This window comes from Equus caballus, chromosome 2 (genome assembly GCF_041296265.1).
Source record: "Equus caballus isolate H_3958 breed thoroughbred chromosome 2, TB-T2T, whole genome shotgun sequence".
Taxonomy (NCBI): domain Eukaryota; kingdom Metazoa; phylum Chordata; class Mammalia; order Perissodactyla; family Equidae; genus Equus; species Equus caballus.
Genome location: NC_091685.1, coordinates 101,883,094 through 101,895,937, shown reverse-complemented (window position 1 = coordinate 101,895,937; position 12,844 = coordinate 101,883,094). Strand labels below are relative to the sequence as shown.

At 37.1% G+C, this 12,844-nt stretch overlaps 2 long non-coding RNA genes and 1 pseudogene across 3 annotated transcripts in view; 2 read left to right on the top strand and 1 right to left on the bottom strand.

Annotated features, from left to right (window-relative positions):
* Nucleotides 1-448: 448 nt before the first annotated feature.
* Nucleotides 449-8,639, bottom strand: LOC138922323 (uncharacterized). 2 transcript variants are annotated; one of them, XR_011435417.1, is made up of 3 exons: nucleotides 8,518-8,639; nucleotides 2,049-2,219; nucleotides 449-629 (listed from the first exon to the last, which is right to left on the bottom strand). It is a non-coding gene; the product is annotated as an uncharacterized lncRNA (long non-coding RNA). The 2 variants fall into 2 exon arrangements; XR_011435416.1 differs by lacking the exon at nucleotides 8,518-8,639 and adding an exon at nucleotides 2,808-2,985.
* Nucleotides 8,640-8,720: 81 nt separating this feature from the next.
* LOC138922331 (uncharacterized) overlaps nucleotides 8,721-12,844 on the top strand; it is a 103,848-nt gene continuing 99,724 nt past the window's right edge. Inside the window, exons 1-4 of the long non-coding RNA XR_011435423.1 lie at nucleotides 8,721-8,818; nucleotides 9,467-9,556; nucleotides 9,753-9,925; nucleotides 12,363-12,422. This is a non-coding gene — a long non-coding RNA (uncharacterized lncRNA). The remainder of the gene's footprint in view (nucleotides 8,819-9,466; nucleotides 9,557-9,752; nucleotides 9,926-12,362; nucleotides 12,423-12,844) is intronic.
* LOC100071631 (exportin-4 pseudogene) lies at nucleotides 9,976-11,187 on the top strand (annotated as a pseudogene).

The window sequence follows — 12,844 nt, the reverse complement described above, 5'->3', positions numbered from 1 at the left end:
CTAAGACTTTAGACAGGTAGGGTTTGTAGAACGATTTCTATTGTTTTTGCTTGCCTATTACCCCTTCTCCTGGGAACCAATCCCAATCTCTATGGCAACGGGGAGAGGCAGTAGGTGATGCAGACTGGCTCAATCAAAATATCTCAAGCCCCTGACACACAGATAATATTCACTCCTGTAAATATTACTCTATAATGGAGATGCTGAGGGTTTACTGAATTATATTATTTTAAGGCTGCACCCTGCTGAGAATGCCCTGAACTCCTGCTGTCAGCCCCAGTGTTGCCTTGATCTGTCTGTCCTCAGACTTTACTGTTCAGCATTAACTACTTTACTATCCTTCATATAAATCCTCTTTTATGTTTACTTGAATTAGCTGAATCTGAGTCTTTTTTTGGCAACCAAAGAACATAAGTGCTACCAAATCAGAGCAACATCCACAGCAATCTGAATTTAACATTTTTTAATCAAGACTTGTACCAACAATTAGTTTCACAAACATTTATGAAGGCAAAAGAATTCTCAGACACACAAGTCTCACTGAAAGTTGTTTTCTGTTTCACCAGGAGATAAATCAAAATTTGATGTCACGGATATGAATCATTATGTTGGTGAAATCTTGGTTAGCACTGGAAATGATTTAAAATATTGAAATAAGCATACGTGGTTTTAGATATGAACTATAATTCTAGCACAATAACTAGTTGTTGAGTGAATAAAAGCTGTTTTACTACTAGCTTTCCATTTACTTGGAGTAGTGGTTAGAAATTTAAAGTGATTATTTTAATTAAATGCACTAAATGTCAAGATGAAACGATTATTAATATTGCTATGATAGAGGAATGATGGAGTACTTTATGCATAAGACTTCTTACTTAGGAGTAAAGCAAGTCTTTCTAAAGGACTAGCACAGTTCCAGGCACACAACGGGTGGTCAATAAATATTTTCTGATTGTGTGCATTAAAGAGTTAACACAAACTAAACTTTTAAGGACTTTCTTCAGTTAGATATGATCAATAACATCTGAAATAGATTAATTTGATTATCTAAGAAATTAATCAAAAAGAAAATACAAATTTAGAAGACAAATAATATAGTATTGGGAAAACAGTCATAGGTAATTTCATAGAAAATAGGTATCTTTAAAAATATAAGATTATATAATCCTACTCCTTCTCAGAACTCACTGATAAACAAGCAACGGATTTCATGTTACAAAGGAGTAAAAAACAAGTGATAGACATATTGGAAAATGTTCTGTCTCTATGTTCTCTGATGTTCTATCAGTGTCAGAACAAGGAAATGCAAATTAAGCCAACAATGAGATGCCATTTTAAACGCTTTTTAAAATAAAAGTCCCGAATGATAATGAAAAGTCAATGGTCTTTTGGAAAAGATTTTAGAAATTTATCAATCATGCTTTTTTATTCCCTTTTCCTAGGTCTCATCTTCTAAACAGTAGCTAAGCGCAATTCATTCTGCCTTCTAAACTTTCTCTCCAATCTCCACTGCCCAGGGCTGCCACTTTAGCTTAGTTTAACATGATAGCTACCTGAATTTTCACAATTACTTTCTATTTTGTCCTTCAGCCTCCAGTCCTATCCCTCTTGATACATTCTCCTCATTCAGCCACAAAGCAATTTTGACGATGTCACTCCTCTGCTTAAAACCATTGTAATAGCATTTCCTTGTCCTTACTTAAATTCAAACTGATTAATACGTTTTCAGGGCACTTCATTTACTTTAATATTGCTGTTCAATTACTTATCCAACTTGATTTTCCCTTTTCCCTATCTTTCAACCCCATCTCCCATTCTATAATTCCCAAATCTAAGTTCCAGGCAGCTCAACCTTCCATTTTACCATGTTCTCTCCATGACCTTGGCCCAGCTATTCTCTTTGGAAAATATGCTTCCTTTAGTCTGACTAACCTCTAAGCTTCCTAGACATAGACTCAGTTTTGGTGTCAATCATTTACTGCATTATTAGAACCAGCTCTCTTCCAGTCTATTCACTTAAAAACCTAGAATTACCCTATTGCAAGTACCTGCATTACACTGTGAGCAGATGGCTCTTCTTTTTTCCTTAAAGGTTTGCTCATTTTGGTTTCTGCAGTACAAATTTATCTCATGAATCAATCAATCAATCAAAATTCACTTAATGTGGAATATTTGGCACAGTATTATCAATTGTAGGATTCTTTCCAAAATATATAATCCTGAAAATGGAAAAATAAAAGGGTACATAATAGTATTTATAGTGACACTTTTATAATAGGGCAATATTAGAAAACATCTATAGGTTTAAATATAGGATATTAAGTAAATGCATTAGGGTGTCAGTATGCACCTGCTGTTTGTCTGTATTTGTTTCAAAATTCATTCTCCTAAAAACCATCTCTCCCTATTTCTTATCATTATAGTTTATAAGGAATAGGTGCCACTCCCTCTCAAGGAGTAAATCCTGACTGGCTTAAACTAATCAGCATATTCTGTTCATCCCTGAACCAATAATTGGTTCATTCAGGGATGAACCAAGAAGCCATCTGGAGCCAATGTAATTCTGAAAGATAATTGCAAGGGCTTCAAGAGAAGGAAGTCTTTTACTTTTTCCACTAGAAAGTATGGAATGTGATTATAGCTTAAGGATATGAGGTGTGGTACAGAAGCATCAATTTTTAATTAAACGTTTTTTATGAGATAATTATAGATTCAGTTATAGGAAATACAGAAGGAAATCTCAAGTCTTAGTCAGCAATAACAACGTATCAAAGACTGAGTGCTTATAAACAACAGATATTTCTCACAGTTCTGCCAGCTGGAAATCCAAGATCAGGCTGCCAGCACGGTTGAGATCTGGTGAGAACGCTCTGCTGGGTTGCAGACTGTCAACTTCTGGTTGTATCCCCCCATAGCAGAGAGCAGAGAGAGGACAAGCTCTCTCATGACTCTTACAAAGGCAGTAACCTCATTTATGTTGGCTCCACCCTGATGACCTCATAGAACATAGAAGGCTAATTGCCTCCTAAGGCCTCAATTCCTAATACCATCTCACTGGGTAAGGGTTTCAACATATAAATTTTGGAAGGGACATACACATTCAGTCCAGAACACTGTGCACCTTTTGTCTAATTTCCCCCAATGGTAACATCTTGCCAAACTACCGTAAAACATCACAACCAAGAAATTGACATGGATATAGATAAGCTACTGATCAGTTCCATTATAAGACTCCTTATTGATGTCCTTTCATAATCACCCCCACATAACTGCTTACCCTAGCCCTCTCATGCCATCCCTGACCCCTGGCAACCACTAATGAATATGTTTTCCATTTCTATAATTTTGTCCCTCTGAGAATGTTACACAAATTCAATCATAAAGTTTGTAACCTTTTGAGATTGGCTTTTCCACTTGGCATAATTCCCTGAAGATTTATCCAAGTTGTTGAGTGTGTCAACAGTCCATCTTTATTGCTTAGTAGTATTTCATGGTATAGACGTACTAGGATCGTTTAAACATTCACCTGTTGAAGGATATCTGGGTTCGTTCTAGTTTTTGGCTCTTAAAACTGAAGCTACTATAAACATTTATATACAAGCTTTTGGTTGAACATAAATTTTCATTTCTCTGTCATTAATGCCCAAGAATATAACTGCTGGTTTGTATAGTAGTAACATGTTCAGTTTCGTAAGAAACTGCCAAACTGTTTTTCAGAGAGGCTGTACCATTTTTTACATTTTCACCAGCAATGTATGAATGATCAAGTTTCTCTGCATCCTTGTCAGCACTGAGTGTTGTCATTATTTTATATTTTAGCCTTTCTGTAAGGTGTGTAGTAATATCTCATTGTGCTTTTAGTTCGCATTTCCTTATTGGCTAATGATCTTGAACATCTTTTCATTTGGTTATTTACCATCTATATTCTTTTCAGTGAAATATCTTTTGCCTATTTTCTAATTGGGTTCTCCTCCCTTTCATTCTTTATGTTTTGACTGTTGAGTTGAGAGTTCTATATATTCTAGATACCAGTCCTTTGTTGGATAAGTGGTTTGCAAAAATTTTCTTCCAGTGCGTGGCTTGTCTCTTTATGCTCTTAATAGCATCTTCCTCAGAGCCAAAGTTTTTAATTTTGATAAGGCACCATTATTACAATTATTCCTTTTATGAATCATGCTTTGATAAGTCTAAGAACTCCTTTCTCTATCCCTAGATTCCTAAGTTTGTCTCATATTTTTTTCTAAATGTTTTCTAGTTTTACACTTAAGTTTATGATTCATTTGGGGTTATTCATTATATTAGGTACCCAGGCATCCACTTTAGTCACAGCCATCTGTGACAAGTTGATGGGTCAATGGAAGAACCTGTAGATGAGACTGACACCACAAAGGACAATGAAAATATTGTTTGTGCCTATAAATGATGGTCATAAGCTAACGATTTTCTTTATACTGGCTTAAACAAGTTTGGGTTTTGTTTGTTAACTATCAAAGAATTCTAACATGTCAATATATGTATATAGAATTTTATAATGACATTTGGAAGAAATATAAATTAGTAAAGAAATCGTTGTTGATGTAAAGAGAAATGTCTATTAATGGAAACAAGATATATAATCTTTTATGTAGGATGATCACAACTGTGTATAAAAAAAACAAAAATCTCCTACATATTACACACATAGATTAATAATTAGAAAGAAATAAGTGAAACATCTGCACATTACTGGAGTTTTGGTGAGGGTTTTTAATACATAATATCTTTTCAAAATATATACATCACCTAAACACTATTTTAGCAGCACATAGTCTTTAAAATATTGAAAAAATATACACAATATAACTGAAATATTTCACTCCAGTTTTTTTGTGTTTTTTTTGTTTGTTTTTTTGGTGAAGAAGATTGGAGCTAACATCTGTTGCCAATCCTCCTCTTTTTGCTTGAGGAAGATTGTCCTTGAACTAGCATCTGTGCCAAACTTCCTCTATTTTGTATGTGGGACAGACACTGCCACAGCATGGCTTGATAAGTGGTGTGTAGGTCTGCACCCAGGATCCAAACCCACAAAGTGCCAAAGCAGAGTGCAAACTTATCCACTACACCACCTGGCCAGCACCTCTAGTTAGTTTTTAAGTTGTCTTTTATAGCTAAATTTATTTGTCCAAATAATTTATTTCAAATAAAAACAAAAGTAAAATATCTAATTTTGGTTAAGTATGCATGCAAAACATATGACATTCAACAACACAAAACTATGCATATTTATTTTTTCAGAACAAGAACAACATTTAGTATGAAAAGTGCTAAAATATGTTAAGGATATAAGGGAAAAATTGAAGGAAGATTATATCTTGTTTATTTGCATAAGTCATTACAAAACAATAATAAGAATCTTAACTGTTCATTAATTAACCATGAATCACACAGTTTTCTCTTAGAAATGTGCTTGAAAACATTTCAGTTGATACTTTTTCTTGAGTTCCAGAATGTTGAAACTTTAAGAAAATTTCAGTTTTGGTTTTATTTAACCCAAATCAAGTGTAGATTTTAAAGCTGCATTAAACTTCTCCTAAAGTCCATTTAAAAATGATTTAAAAAATTCCTTTTACAGTTTTGTATTATTTCTTTTCCTTTAATAAAGTCTCTACTATTTTAATCTTTTCTCATCTATACAGTTAATGTCGCCATCTCTGCTCTTTCTGCTTTTTGTCTTCCTGTTTGTGATTTTTAATTCTTTAATTAAAGACATACTTTTTAAATTTAAATCACTTTTTCTAGTGTGTACACAATTTTATCAGCTCATACTCTGAAAATACCAAATATTTATCATACTTTATTGAGAGACTACAGAATTTTTGACCATATAACATTTAAAGCAAAAACATCTTAATAACAAAAACTTCATGTCTTTTTCTATGGTTTATGTTAACATAATTTTAAATAAAAAGAGACATCTCATGAATGTCAGCTTTTCCCCCACAAATTTACCAGCCTTACATATTATTATTGATATTTATAGAAATAGGTGGGGGATGGCCCTGTGGCGCAGTGGTTAAGTTTGCACAACCCACTTTGGTGGCCCAGGGTTTGCCCCTTTGGATCCCAGGTGCAAACCTATGCACCACTTGTCAAGCCATGCTGTGGCAGGCACCCCACATATAAAGTAGAGGAAGATGGGCATGGATCTTAGCTCAGGGCCAGTCTTCCTCAGCAAAAAGAAAAGGATTGGCAGCAGATGTTAGGTCAGGGCTAATCTTCCTCAAAAAATAAATAGAGAAATAGGTGACGTAACAATGTAAAACAATCTATTTATCATTTTCCCTATTGGATACAATATTACTAGTTTTACCCCAACATTATGCAGAACAACCATCCATGGAAAGCATCCACAAGAACGATTGCAATAGGAGACTATCCACATCTATTCTAACAAGCATAATTTTCTGCCCCTTTTTATTTAGCACAAAGGATTTGATTTAAAGGAGAGTAAAATACTTTGTCTGCAAAATACATCAAGCTCGCATTCTGAGGAATCTGAGCTTTTAAAGATCATGAAGTTTCTTCTGAAATGTTCTCTAAAGAATACTATCAGCTGAATTTTCCCAGAGAGACACCTATAATATTACACTTCCATTGAGAGGAATTTTAAATGCTGGGAAAAAAAATTAAGTCAAAAATAAAGGGAAAATGCATGGTAAGATTCTATTCAGATTTAAAATGTTAGGTATCATATAGTAATCCACTGGGGCAGGATCCATTGGCTGACATGGGGGTAGGGGTGAAGAAAGGGGCATTTAAGATTATCCCGAGGCCAGCCACATGGCTGAGTGGTTAAGTTTGCACACTCCACTTTGGCAGCCCAGGGTTTCCCTGGTTCAGATCCTGGGCACAGACCTAGTGCCGCTCATCAGGCCATGCTGAGGAGGCATCCCACATAACAGAGACAGAAGGACCTACAACTAGAATACACAACTATGTAAGGGGGGCTTTGGGAAGAGGAAGAATGAAAACAAAAAGAGGAAGATGGGTAACAGATGTTAACTCAGAGGCCAATCTTTGAAAAAAAAGATTATCATCTCCATACCATAAATAAAGCAATGGAATCTCAGAGGCCTTTCATCCTCCATAGAGTTAGCTAAGTATAGAAGCAATATCCAAATCTAGATCTGTCTAGCTCTATAGCCTATAGTTTAAAACAATATATTTTACTTCCCACCACCGATTGCACATGTAGAAATTCTATTGTAATACTTGATTTAAAAATGTTATTCATTATATTTTATAACTATTACTGTATTATTGAGATATTAAATGGTTAGCTAATAACTTCAAGTAACGTTTCAGTATCTTAGAATGCCTAATAGGAATTAAATAAGTAATTAATCAAAATTTTCCAGGAAAAAAATTAAATAATTAAATTTTCTAAGAGTGCATTGTCTAACCAGTGTGTCAGGACACAGTGCTGGGTCAAGGCAGAGGACTGACAAGGAAATGGATTCCTGGAGGCATCCTGCTGCCTAGGATTTATTTACCTTTTGTTTCTGTACGATAGGGCAATTTAGAGATTTGGGACTAGAGAGAAGTGTTTAGTAGGAGGGGTAACCAGAGCATTTTGGGAACTGGCTAGTTACCTACTGGAGTAGGAGAATTTTAACATTTTAATAAACAGTATGCTTATACAAAAAGCATGCTGAATCTCTACCAGCCTGGTTGCAGGTGTGCTGAGAGACTAACCCTCTCAGCCCTTGGGATGACCAAGTAGTGCCTAGGTAGCCAGTCGCCTCATCTGTTGGTACCCCTGGGGTTGTCTCCTGTAGCCACAAGTAGCTTAGATCAGGTTACCTCACTAAAGCCATAGCAATCATCTTATTCTGTCTCTCCTAATGTCATAATCTGTGAAGCACTTTTCGAAGTCAAAGTAGAGATATGTCATCCAATTTCCAAATCACACTTACTTTATACAATCATTAGTTTTTAACTAAGCAACATGCTTTGTTTATTATATTTATCTCTATTTGTGTCACCTTTTTGTTGTTCATTAATAAAATTAACTGGAATAGAGTCAGTCGAGGCAAGAGATTTAGGTTCTAAATTTGGCTTCCATAACGAACCGTGTGAATGTGGAGTATAATTTTCATTTCTTTATGGCGACTAGCTGCCTCATCAGTAAAATGATGGGCCTGGAAGCGATTCATTCATCCAATTAACAATTATGTGCGGAGTTATTGCTAATCTTTAAAATACCCTGTGGCTGTGAAATCAGAAACTTACACAGTTGGAAAACACGGCTAAATGTAAAAGAGGCATTCGAAGAAAATTTTCAAAATCTTATGTTAAAACGTGTCCATAGGTGAGGCGGACTGTATTTGAGAAAGAGAAGTCCAGGAACCCAGGGCCTGGAGTCAAACATATCTCAGGCTTGAATTCAGGTTCTAACACGGACTCCACAAGGCAAATCATTTCATTGATCTAATCTTCAACTTCCTTAGAAATAAAGTGCATTAAAGTAGGACATACCGGCCATCGCCTGGGCCAACCGTCAGCACCTGGCCGGGAGCAGGACCTAGAACCCACGCACCTCACACAGTCTCCTTCCCCACCTCCCGGACCAGGCGCGGGCGGGAGGTCCGACGCCGGCGTCGACGCGGGTGGGCGCTCCTCGGAGGCTGCGGTGATTGGCCGGCCGGCGCCCGCTCCCATAATGCAGCGCAGGGCGCGTCACTGAAAAGAGACCATCCCATCTGCGACGCTGCGGCCTTCCTGAGGGAGCGCTCGGCTGGAGAACGCGGCCGAGGTTGTGATGGCACCACCCTTCGTGGTTAGTAATAACGCCAACGCGCAGAGCTCGTATTCTTACCATTTAGGAAATCCTAATGACCATTTGCAGTTTTCACGCGTATTTTGGTATTTCACGCTTTGGAAGTAACAGCTGAAGAGAAGTGAGGCAAATTTGTGAAAATTGTGATCAGTGATTCGTTGCCACCTGCCTCAGGTGTCTGCTGAGAGGAGCTAACCTCTTTGTGGTGCTAGAGCAAGGTCACTGCATAAAGAAAAAGAACACAAATGAATTAAGTGGACCATGTCCTCTTTCGCACTGCCCCAGCTGTAATGCAAAGAGTTGGCTGAGTGGATGCTTTTGGAAAAAGTGAGCATCTAGTCACTGCCAACATTCCCTTTAAACTATGTCTTGCAAAGGTAAACCACCAAGATTATGTTTGGGAAGAGATTCTATCAGCAGTAGCGCCAATTGTAAAACGACGATCGTTAGATAAATACATTGACTGCAAAAGCCTTTTTCATGAAGTGAGTCAGTTGATAAGTAGTGGCAAACCCACTGTGCAGCCACGGCCTGTTCCGTTCTAACGGCACTATTTAGTGACTATCTCAAGTGCAAGTAAAACTAGCAACTATGGACTGAGCACGGAATTCCACAGTAACCGGTAACTATAAAACGTCTTTCTTTCAGGAAGAAAACCTTCGTGAAATCTTCACGTTCGCTGTTGAAGGTCTGCCGGAGTTCATCAGGAGGGAAAACCTCGGTGCTCAGATGGCTTTGGTATTTCAGTTTCACCTTGCGCTGCTGGTCAGCCTGGGCTTTGCTTTCTCAGCAAAATCCCACAAGCCCATTACAACCGTGTGTCCTTTTGGCTCCCTTCTGGGCAGGACGCCCAGCCGCTTGGATTTGTAATGATGCAGGGCCTGGCCAGCCCGGATCCTACCTTGTCTCACTCAAAGAACATGATGTCTTAAAGGAACATGGAGCGGCTCCTGTGAACTACTGTTCCTGGAAACGCTAGTCGTCCCATGGACAGCCCGTCTTGGAAAGCATATAGCCTTTGCGTCCCCTGCCTGTATAAGCAACCCCCTCCCTACGCCTGGTAGCGGGTGCACATTTCCATCCAGCTGGCCACCACTGGACATCCGGGTAAGTAATTCCCAGTAAACCTATATGTCTCGTTCCCCATCTCTGGATTTTTTCTTCAGTCTCTCTGTGACTTACCCTACACTGCTCACCCAACTGGTCTGTGGCCAGACAATGCCAATCAAGTCTCTAGCTCGAACTTTCTTCTTCCAAGTTTGGGCAGACGTTATTTGGCTATGTTTGAATCTTCACAAAATGTACTGTTAAAGCCAACAGAATCCTGGTGGGTGACTATTCTGGACAGCAAAGTTATGAAGCTTTTTCTCACAGTATGTGGAAAAAAAGATTTAGATATGGCACAAGATTCTTTGCAGTGCCTTGCCCAGTTTACTTCTCTTCATGGACCTATCTTCCGCCGTGAAGGATCACAAATTGATTAACACACTTCATTGAAAGATTACTGAATACGATCAATGAAATGGAAATAGAAGATTCTGAAGTTGTAGGGATCTCCAGCATCATCAGCAATCTGTTAACAGTATTTCCTTGAAATGTTTAATTGCCGTTCCAAATGAACTTTTCTCCTCCTTTGTTAACTGCCACACACCTCACTTGTTCTTTTGGGTGAAGTGCTGCATTGGAAGAAGTCTTGATAAAGATGACATGGCATATACCTGGAAGCATATGGCAAAATGCTGGAGTCCTGGCTAACTGATCCAACATGATAAACATTTCTATAAAGACTTTTTTACCCAACATGCTGTTCAAGTTTTCAGTTCTTTTATTCAGTGCCACCTAGCTGCTCCAAATGGCACAAGGAATTTAACTGTCAATGGTGTGGACTCTCATGAGGAAGAAGAAATAGGTGAATGTCAAGAGGATGATCAAGGGCAGTTTTCAGATCCACAGGCCAGTGAAGGAATGCTAGGAAGAATTGCTTCAGAACACTGTATACCTCTTCTGACAAGGTACAGACCATCCAAAGAAACCCTATGGAGCAAATATTATCTATTCAGAAGTCCCTGGAGAATTCTTAAAGTGTTTAAAGACTTTAAACACCCCCACCTCATCTCTCAGCACACTGGACCAAATGGACAGAAACATACTCAGGATTGCATCCCTTGGCTTGTACATTCGGAGCCCAGGCACTACAGTATAGATGGCAGAGAGATTATAGAAAACATGATATGAGAAATGATTTGACTCATATCAATAAAAACTTGGAATAGCCAGTTTTCAAATGCCTGTTGTAAACCTTGATTGTTTGTAAAGCAATGTTTTAATGTTTAATGTGTCATGAACAATAAATCATAATTCCTGTTAAAAAGCACATACCTGTAAAGTTTATGTAAATTTTAAATAAGATAATGTATTTAGCACAATTGTTAAAGTTCCTGGTACATAATTCTCACCAAATATTGTTTTATTAAAAAATTGTGACCCTTATGGGAGAGGATCTTTTCTATCCATGCTGGAATCTCCCCTCTCTCACTTTTCTTATGAAAAGAGCTAAATGTAAGCATGGTGAATGAAAATATCTCAACTGTGTGGTGGACCCAGAGATATTAGATGTCATACTGTGCCCCAATTCAAATAGCCTTCTTAAATGGCCTTGATTCTGCAAGTAGAGGCTGATTTAGCCTTCACTTGTGAATAGTTAAAATTAGACTAGCTAAACCAGACTGTATAAACTCTTAAAAGGAGATGTAATAGCTTAGAGTTATCACTTGACATATTTTATTACTCCTTTCCATTCCCAATAGGTAATTACTCCATTGTAATGTTAAAATTCAGGCTTATAAATGCTGTTTATAAGACTATAAAGACTTTTTTTCTTTCTGTAATCTCTCTTCTTCTTTGTCTTGGCAGCCAGTTCAGTCTCTCACTATGAAAAAGAGACAGACATCAGCAATATGTGGTGAAACAAGATTTAAAAAATAGAATACTCTCTAAAATTAAATAAGATAGTTTTAGTGTTAATTACTTATAATTACCCAAACTTTTCATTGAAATTCATCCAATGAACTGAAAAATAGTTGGCTTGAAATTAGTGTTTGAAAGTGTTCTATCTTGAAAAATATATTTATGTATATATGTAATATTTCTGTAAATTAGATAGGCTATCCTAAATTTTGCCAGTTGAGTTTAGCTAAAAAGTGCTAAACTGACTTTCTCATTATAAATTCATACTTAGATTGTCAGAAACTTACATAACACCATTCTGCTGCCCTTCCCCACTGGGTTACATAAAATTAACAAAATCTATTTGCTGAGACATTATGCATATATTCCTCAGAGTTTGGAAGTTGGAGCGTGATTGTCTCTGAGATATGAGCAAAATACCATGTAGATTTTAAGCTCCAACACTTAATAGCTGTGTGGCTTTAGATAAGCTAAACTCTCTGAACCTGAATTTCCACATTTTAACAATAGAGAATAAATTTACTGCATAAAGTTGTTATGTAGATTACATCAGATAATGTTAATCTCTCTTACACAGAACCTGGTACCTGGTAGACGTTGGATGTTTCCTTCTCCTGTTCTAGTGATGAGGACACAAGTGAGTAATTCTATGTCTAAGAGGGAAGAGATTTAGGGGCTTTTAAGAGTGGATGTTATTACTATTATGGTGGTTGATTGTATTGATGACAGTTGGAGATACCACAGGTATCAGCAACTTCTGATGTGTAACATGGGTGGGGTGCTTAGTTTGTGTCCTTAGCTACGCACTATTGTTTAATTTTATAGACAGAATTAAATTTTGGGTACGCTCTTGCACTATTCAAATAAATATGAGACTGATTTAAAGTGGAATGCTAATCAATCCTCTAGTTGAGAAATATCTTTAGCTTAGATCCATATAGGTTTCCAAATTAATATGAATTTCCTGATTGAGTTAGCTCTCTCTAAGCACCTATCATCCATTATGTAAGGAAAGAGCATTCTCTGGTCTGAAGAATTCCAAAAATTTCGATATCTACT